Source organism: Drosophila tropicalis, unplaced genomic scaffold, assembly GCF_018151085.1.
Source record: "Drosophila tropicalis isolate 14030-0801.00 unplaced genomic scaffold, ASM1815108v1 contig_878, whole genome shotgun sequence".
Classification (NCBI taxonomy): Eukaryota; Metazoa; Arthropoda; class Insecta; order Diptera; family Drosophilidae; genus Drosophila; species Drosophila tropicalis.
In genome coordinates, this window is record NW_027173374.1 from 4,358,559 (window position 1) to 4,368,236 (window position 9,678).

At 34.3% G+C, this 9,678-nt stretch overlaps 1 long non-coding RNA gene across 1 annotated transcript in view; it reads left to right on the plus strand.

Annotated features, from left to right (window-relative positions):
* LOC137584289 (uncharacterized) overlaps nt 1-5,452 on the plus strand; it is a 69,280-nt gene extending 63,828 nt beyond the window's left edge. The window contains exon 3 of the long non-coding RNA XR_011033475.1: nt 5,387-5,452. This is a non-coding gene — a long non-coding RNA (uncharacterized lncRNA). The remainder of the gene's footprint in view (nt 1-5,386) is intronic.
* Nucleotides 5,453-9,678: the final 4,226 nt, after the last annotated feature.

Genomic DNA, 9,678 nt, shown 5'->3' on the forward strand with positions numbered 1-9,678 from the left:
AAAACCCAACCGCAAAAAACCCTAAACGTTAATTTAAGAGCGAATTAAATTGTGAATATATGTATGAATGTGTGTGTTGATGGTGAAAACTTTACTGTTGGTTATTTTCTTCCGCCTTCTTCAACATCTTCTTTCATATAATTCACACATTTCCGTCAACGTGACAAGCCACGCAAAGATCAAGCGAAATTAGAAAACGTATTTGAATCGCAACTCTGCTATTTTGGCAATAGAAACATTAGAGCCCATGACAACATTGAGGAGTGTCAGTTTGGTTAGTTATATAATTCACCAGAAAAACAAAAAAAAAAAACTGTTGCATTTGTAATGCACTTCATTATGCTAACTAGATGGCCAACACAAATTAGCCAACAATAGTGAAAGCATTTAAACTGTCAAAAGACCAAAAAAAAATACTTTGTCCAAATATTTATTAAATTTACAATAGGCCAAATAATCAAATGCATTTTACATTCATTTTATTAATTGGAATTTGTATGCAAATGTGGTAAACAAAGCATTAAGACTTTGCTGGCCAACAAAATGCAAATGCAAATGAAAATGAAAAGCACTCGATCCAAACTCTCTTGGCTACAAAACTAAAATATCTCAGTGCTGCTCTTTCTCCGTGCTCTTTAGACCAACAGGCACTTTACATTTGTGGTTGCTGCTGGTTACCTCATCGTTGGCGTCGTTAAATTGCAACAATTACGAGATAGAGTTAAAGGCAAGGCGGCTATTTGTAGTGTAAATGAAAATCAATGAAGCGGGTAACAACGAGGCGCAAAGCCACAAAAACACAGAGAAAGATAGAGAAGGAGAGAGAGAGAGAGAGAGAGAGAGTGAGAGACGGAGAGGGAGTAGTCAAAGACAGAAACGTGAGAGACGTCAACAAATGTTTGTCCATAGAAATGGCAGTGTAAAGTGGCATATAAAAAGAAAGTTTAAAGCACATTTGTTTTTGCTTTTTCGTGTATTTGTTTTTGTATTTTGGTTTTTGAGTCAATTTCGTTTGCTTTGAATTGGTTTTATGTATTTGTTAATTATTTATTTAGCTACCGCATTTGATTTTTTTTTTCTTTTAAATTTGTGCCACAAATTTTGCAATTTTAAGTAACATTACTGCAAAAAAAACCTACTAGTTGACGGTGTCTGGCGGCCAAAGAAGTAAAACTGCAATCTGCAATCTGTTACATAACACATGGCTATGAGACAACTCGACGGACCAAAATTTAACGGAAGTTTTAAGGCCAAAACAAACAACAACCAAAAACCGGCCAAATAATATTTTCCAAATTGCAAAACGACACGGAAAGTGCGTGCTAGTAGATCAGCCAAAATCAGAGTTAGTAAGCCAATAAGTAAATTGGACAAATCATTGCAGGGAAAAAAGAAAGAGGGACAGAGAGAGATGCATGGGAAACAAACAAGTATAGCATGAGCGGTAACTTTTCAGACCATATTATGAACTAAGGCGATAACTTATTCGGAAGTGCAAAACATATCATGTACCAAATAGACATTTAAACTGGGAATGAAAATATAAGAGAAAACTCATATAAACTGATAAATATACAAAAATACTATTGAAATCAATCAAAGCCAAAACAAAAAAAAAGAGACCATTCTGAATTTATTGAATTTCCAAGTGGAATCATTTCTGTAAGCAATCAAAAAGGACTTAGGGTCATTAACGGTGAGCATCGAAATTGCATTTAAGCGTTTTTTGTGATGAATGAGCCACTATGCGATACTCCCGGCGCAAAAGCCTTTCGTACTGAGAGTTAATAGCCTTTATTATTATACTTTGAAACACATGGATAAACATGGACTTTTGTTGTATCAGTTCAGACACAAAATAAAGACAATAACATATGGAAAGTATTTAATTTTTGATTCCCTCGCCTGTGAACATAACACAAATGCTAGTGGGGCGTTTCCCGTTCAAATTATCGTAGGCTTCGAAAATTATTTCAAACTTATAGCGACCACCAATGGAGGGTCCACTAGCATTAGCAACGAATTGAATATCGTAGGGCTCTAATAAATACTTGGTCTGAAATAAATAATATTTAATATGTTGACCCTCTGGATATACATACTTACCCCAGGAACATTGATGCAATTGTCTTTCACTTCATTCACATTAGTTATGTGCCCAGTCCAGAGATTGTACCAGTATTGATTTTTATCATACATAACCTTGCAAAAATCCTTAGAGACTAAGTTAAAAACAGTAGGCTGCCAGTTGCCAACTTCCCAATGGTATGTGTTGACCCTAAACTAAAGAAATTATATATATTTTATAAATTTTATTAATTAAATAATGGGTAAAATGTAGTTTCAGTGTTTCTTACCATAATACGATCGGTTGGTTCAATTGTCCAGTTATTTAGTAAGGTGAGATTACCCGATACATTTATTATATCATTATCCATTACTGTCCTGATCTCCGAATTATCGAATAATTGCCAAAGACCGATAACATTTGATGGCTGGTTGGTACAATTACTAAATATGTCCTGATCATCAAAAAGGAATTCGTATGTTGTTCCTTGTATATTTTGAACGAGAAACAGAACTAAAAGGATGACCGGTAAGCGGGCCATGGCTTCAGAGGTATATTTTCGCGTGAAACATTTTCTATAGATAGATGCAAATGGCTTTTATACCCTTATGGACATAACATCTAATTGTAGTCATAGATTATCAGGCTTATTACTGGTTTAAACAAAACCCGATGAACATTATTTTGGCGAACCGATCGATAAGTATACTTATAATTAAATGATTTTTTCAGTTTTAATTGGTGTTTCGACACCAAAGAAATAATATGTACAATTAAAAGTGGTAACTCGTATGCAATATACTACACGTTTCGTGATATTATTATACACTAACTAAAATGGGTATATTAATATTAATCAAAAGTGTTTCACGCACAGAAGAAATTAGTTATCACTAGCATTTACACTGATCTATCTATCGGGATCACATCCATAAATATTGTTGATGCCATGACAGATGCTAGCTCAATTGTTTAGTTTTTAAATGATAGCGTAAATATTTTTTCAAGATATCTTTCTGCTTTAGTAAACATTTATTTCTAAAACTTAGCTTCCTACCAGTCAACGTTTTGTATGAATTTCCCTTTTTTAACTTACGCGCTTTTTACAATATAGTTGATTCTTTTATTTATTTTCTATTTCTCTCTCTCAAATTTTCTGTCTCTTTCTGTTCTACACATTCAGCAACTTCGTAATACTTCGCTAGATGGTTCTCAATCTTGCGAAGACAAATTGTATATTTACTTTCTCAAAAAAACTTTAGCAACACACTAGCCATTAATCATAGCCTAATGGTTTTCATCAAAAAGAGAAGCTATAGACAAAATATAAAAGTGCAAAGTCAAAATCCTTCATTTTTAATTAAAATAAGAATTAATGTCCTTTCGAATTCGGACATGCGCACTAGTCATCTTCCTTACATGTGCTGTATTTCACTGCATAGTGGCGCCATCTCTTTAGTTTTTCAACCGGGAAATTGGTAGAGAATTCGCTTGGCAATTTTCATTTAGTACATCTCAAAAAAGGAGTTCAAAATTTTTGTGGCACTTTTTCACAATAGATGGCGATAACATTTTTTGTATTATTTTTTAAACCAATTTATGTATAAAATTTCCTTTGTTTAAAAGGCATTTCGGATAAAGAAAATAAAGCGGAATTTAAGAGAAAATCCGTAATTTCCCGCCTAAAATGTTGCTTAACCAATTTGTAAGGACTTTGTCTTGTTTCGACCAATCTTTGTAGTTTAAAGTACCTTTGAAAACGTTTGAAAAAAATTTCGCTAGAAAATAAATTAAATAATAATAATATGTTTAAACATAGGGTTCAGAAGGATAAGATTTATAGTTCAGAATATGAAATAATTAAAAGAGTCAAAAAATAAATAACAAGAAATTCACACTCGATTTCAGTTTAGATTACCAAAGTTTAAATTTTAACTAGCAGCATACACACACATACATATGTACATCGGTACACACAGATGCACACTTTAAAATCAACAATCTAGTTTATCCAAGCAAGGGTCAAGCTTATCCTCTTAACAACTAGGGTACACAAACCACTTGAATTGCATTCGCTTTCTGGTCACTTGACCAAACACAGCGACATCGGCAGTGTGTTAATGTTGTTACAGCTCTTGTTGTCATTGTGTTTGTGTGCAACATCAATAACTTTAACTTATTGCATTATATGGCCGCCAGCTTGTGCAGCATTCATACTAACCACGGCGAGGCCGTAGACCAACGTCTGTAGACAGAGACTGAGATGGAGTAGAGTGGTAACCAAGTCCATGGCAGGCCAAACACCCGCATAAACATGACCTGATTGATGTTGGTTTTAGTTGGCCATTTATTTGTTATTTGCACGTTACATTGGCAACATTGCCGTCAGACAGACGGACAGACGACTAATGGATGCTGGCACAAACTTTTTAAAGTTCTCGTGTTGAAAGCTTTAAGCAAAATGCCACAAACTGAATTTGACCAATGAAATTGTTGGCCCATTTGGCCAACACAACGTAAACAATGTTTTCCGAATCTGTCACTAAAATTCTATACAAGAAAACACGCACGCAACCATGAATTATGTTTATCCACATGATGGACCACCCTCCTCCATTTCCAAAGCTGTGTATATATGTACACATATTAATTTGCTGATTTATGAGCATCTACATTTTCCCCTTAGCAGGGCTCAACTATAAATTTTAATGAAAATTTAATAAAATCGCACATTTTTCTCTTACATTACCCCTGCCCTGGCGTTGGTTGTCCGTACATTGTTGTTGTTTGTATAAAACATTTCAAATATTTTGTAATAATTTAATGTTTAATGGAGAATCGGGAATGTAATTCTCTGTGCAACAATAGTGCAAATTATTAACATTTAATACTTATGCAATACGAAACTAATGAGCAATCCAATAAATAAAGAGAAAACCCGAAAAAGCAACTATACTTTAAAACAAACCAATCTAAAGTTAAAAGAAAGTGTTGCATAGTTTATGAATCTGCTTTTTTACGCTTGTAAATCACAGGCGAAGCCACAGACAGACAGACAGGCAGATGGACAGACATGCAGACGGGCGAGGATGTTGTGTGAAAAATTCTTCGTTCAGCCAGCTCCTTGTGCGGCTGGGCAAGAGAAGCTATTTTCAGTTGTGCTTCATTTGGTCTGCGGTCGAGATGGACCATGGAACAAACTGACAGCAGTTCAAACCACTAACACTCTTGACGGCATGGGGCCAAAGTCTATATATTGCTCCTGTATTCGGAAATACCTGCATCTCAGACGTATTTAATATTTAAATCAAATTCCAGGTAATAAATTTCATTTTGGCAAATTTTCTAACGTCGACGACGACGACGACACCAACTAAAAGCAGCATCAATGGCATATATACATACATATGTAAGTATTCAGTTGCTTTGTAAATAGCAATGCAACAAATTAGTAATCATAAATCACATTAACTACCATGCACTTGGATTTATAGTCTAAAATAATAACATATTTAATTGTGACAATATGAAGAAAATATTTCGGTTTGTATTTCCGACAATCGGTTTTCGGTTTGTGTCAGATTCTAGTGATGCCTCGTAGGTGTGGACAAGTAAATTGCCACAAGATGTGTGTGTGTGCTTGTATGACATCGATACAAATCGACGGTGCCAAAGTGAAAAAGTAACGAAAACAGTCGCCATATAGATGTGTCCTGACAAACACAATATACGGTTTTGATTTCACTCGATGAAACAGATGTAGAGACACGCTTTTTTCTATTTTTCCTGTCTGGTCCACTTTTGTCACATACCCTAACCATAGCTTAAAGATTGGTCTTTTTAGACACTGCTAGAGAAAAGTACTGAAAAGAAAACAATACCCACACTTTCTAGGGTATAACCAAAACGACTTAGCTCCTTTTACAGAGGATTTAATTTTTATTTTGTTTTGTAGACCCGAAGGCTTTTAACCCTCCTGACCTGTTTAAATAAACACAAAGCTGACAAGCAACACCCGGGACTAAGTTGCTCTAGGCAAAAGACTTCGAAGTTCTTGTTCGTTTTTCATCGCTCTTTTATTGTTTTTACCATTGCTCGCGATATTGGAATGTTTTCATTGCGGCCGATTTTCATTTCTGCAGTAAAATTATCTCACCAGGAGCTTGGAATAGTTGACATGGTTGGCTCTTTGCATTTTGTTCTTTTTTTTGGAGCAAATTTAACAACAAATCAATTTATTTGCCAGATTACAATTTACGTGACTCAATTGCAAATTGCTTTATTTACTGAACAGCAAACATAGTTTACTGGCAACATAGCAAGGATGGAAGTGGGGAGAGAAAATTCGTGCTAAACAAAACGTTACCTGGCTAATGCAATGACTAATTGAGTACATGATAGGCCATCATGCAATCCTTGTACACTGTACTCGAATCGGCAATTAGAAACTTAATTTTGTTTCACTATTTTGGAATTCATGTCCAGTATTGTAACGTGTTCTAAGCAATCCTTAAATAGTGCACTGTTTCCTATATATTAATACTTAACCACTTTGCACAGCTGGACAGGCACTTTAATAAATTGTAAAGCCGAAATACTTTTTGGACCAAAGCCCGACAAAGTATGCTACGATAATTGAAAAATCACTTAGCTTTTTATTACTGATTCAAACAATGCAAATTTAATTACATACACCCCCAACAACTACGAATTTCAATTCAATGAAATGTGGCACAAGTGGGCAGCAAAGCAGAATAAAAAAAAAAAAAACAACAACTAAAAAGGAATGGCGAATAATGAAGAAAATCAAAATAATAGATGAAGCCGACATTAAAATCAATCTCATTACTTAGCAACGGTCAGCTGAACAAAGCGCGATGGAATGCTTGGCTAGCGGGCAAAAGTTTAATAACAAAACATGAACGTAAAAAAAAACAAACTTTCACCCTTATAAAAATGTCCGTTTCCAATAAAAAAAAATGGCACAAAACAAAAGCTTACAGAGAAATCAAAAGCAAAAGTCAATCAGGCATAAAACATTAACGTAGTGAAAATGGCACACGGATGGCAAATGGAAAATAGAAAATCTACACTATACTTTGGCGCAAAATAGATCCAGACCATGCCATGCCAAAGCCATGGAAGCCATCTTTGAATTAGTGAATTTCCGGTAGCCATAACTAGTACGAGCAGAATAAAGAAAACTAAAAATGTTTCAAGTTTTTGCTTATTTTTCTTGTGTTTTGCTCAACAATTGCTGGAGCCAAGAGAGTTATATTACATATATACCTATGCCTAAGTTGGTGTCTTTCTCTGTGTGTATGTGTGTGTGTGCTGTTGACTTTAAATTGCTGTTTAAGTTGCATCAAAGTTGTATCTTTGGGATGAGTTTTCAGGGCAAAATTATTCTTAACCTCAAGTTTTGAACTAAGTACTTTTTACAGTTTACTTTATGTCTTGAACTAGATTTAAAGTGAAACAAATTACATACAGAGGTGTTTATGCTATTTAAAAACCTCAAACTGAATAATATTAATGAATGTTGCAATGCCCAAAGTAAGTAATGGAATTTTGGTATTTAATGCATTTATATAAACTCTGTACACGTCAAAAAACAAACGAAAGCCACAAGTGGTGGGTGGTGGATTGGGGGGCCCTCATAACCACATTTGAGTTCAATCGAACAGCATTAAAGACAGCCACAGTCATCATGTTTGCCCACTGATGGCCACAAATCGATTAACTTTGACTTCTTAATTAACATCTTTTGTGGCTGTTAGCCATGTCAGTCCGCTATAAGTTTATCGCTACGTCAACATAGATTACATATGTACCACAATATGTATAAACACTTTGACTTTATATACTCATCAATGTGGAGAGCTCCACTAATAATCTCAATAATTCGAAGTAATGGAGAAATGACGCTTTCAATGGATGTCCATTAATGTATGCCATGATGGATATTATTGTTGTCAACTGATGGATGCAGCTAACAAAACATCAAATTTCCATATGGTGATTGAAGCTCATTTCATGCAACTAAAGCATACCCTAATACAAGTCAGTTAAACAGAAGTAAAATTTAATTTTATAATTTGAAACTCACTTCAAGTTTTTAGAGAACTTGCTGTGTTTATTAAGAATTATAATCTCTTGGCTAAGGTATTAATAGACAGGTGAAATGATATTAATTACCAACTTCCATGATTTCAATCTATCTTCTTACATATATCGTCTGCAAGGAGAGGTCACCTTTCAATTTGTGCTTGTTGTTAATTTGTAAACCATTTGTGTGCATTTAAGTAATACATTAAAATCGATGCTTGAATTGTTGGCAAATAGTTGCAAGGTAACAAAAATTGTTGCACACAAGTAAAACCGCAAATTGCATACAAATGAAGCAATTTACACTTGATGCTGCTGCTGCGAGAGTGAAATCAATTTTCAATTAAAGAATTGCATATTTTTTGGCTCTGTGCATGTGTTTGCATGAGTATGTTTATGTATGTATTCGTGTGTGTGTGTGTGTGTGCATCAGTATGAGTATGTGAGCTACTCGCTTGTAATTGGAAAATCAAATTAAATTTCGAGTCTTAAGCACATTACGTATACGCCATGCTGGCTCCGCATAAAGTTCGTACGAGAGAGAGAGAGAGTAAAGAAATTTGTGCACAGTTACTTTTTGTTTGCCAGCGGCTCTAAAAGCTTTGCGCCATTTGTGCAACAACAGGAAAAAGCAGCAACAACAACAACAACAACGAGAACAGTAGCAAATGAAGAAGCAGCAGCAATAATAATGGCATGCCAAACAGATAAAAAGATAATATCCATTCGTTTTGCCAGTTTGCTGTTGTTGTTCGTCCTGTTGTTGGCAAACAAACAACATTTAACATTTAAGCGGATTTTATGCCCGCTTCTGTCAACTTTTAGCCAACATTGACAACAATTGGCATTTTAATTGATTCGCCCAAAAGAGTTTGACGCACTTAACTTTTCGGCTTACCATTTTGCATTTGCATAGCATTTTCGTATAATTTGTTGAATCAGCATTAAAAATTCTACAATCAAAGAGGGAAACTGTAGATTTTACCTTTGAATGAGAATGATTCTGTTAATGGAAAATCGTTGTTAATTGTCATAACCAACAAGAAATTTTTGGACTCACTTCTGTGAAATCGAATAGACAAAGATAATGTATTTTCTACATATTTAAAACATTCTTCTACGAATATGTTTTAGTTTATATTAATTAAAATATTAATATCAAGTTATGCAAAACGAAAACAATTTCAGAGTTCATGGAAAGCTACTATTAAGAGATTATTAAAGGAAGTATTAATGAATATATTTATGAATAAATTTACATAATATCCAACTCCCTTTCTGTTCCACTTGCCTTAAATATTTTCTTATTAAAATGTCATCGTGGCTTAAACCGAAAGCCATTGAAAGCGAACATCATCTATTTACATTGTTCTCTTTGTTCTTTCCACAAATTGACAGTAGCATAAATAAAAAAAAATCAAGAGAAAAATTCACATCGTTAAAAATTTGCGCCAGCGATATTGACGACATATTGGCTAAAGTATTTCATCAAATTGAATTCA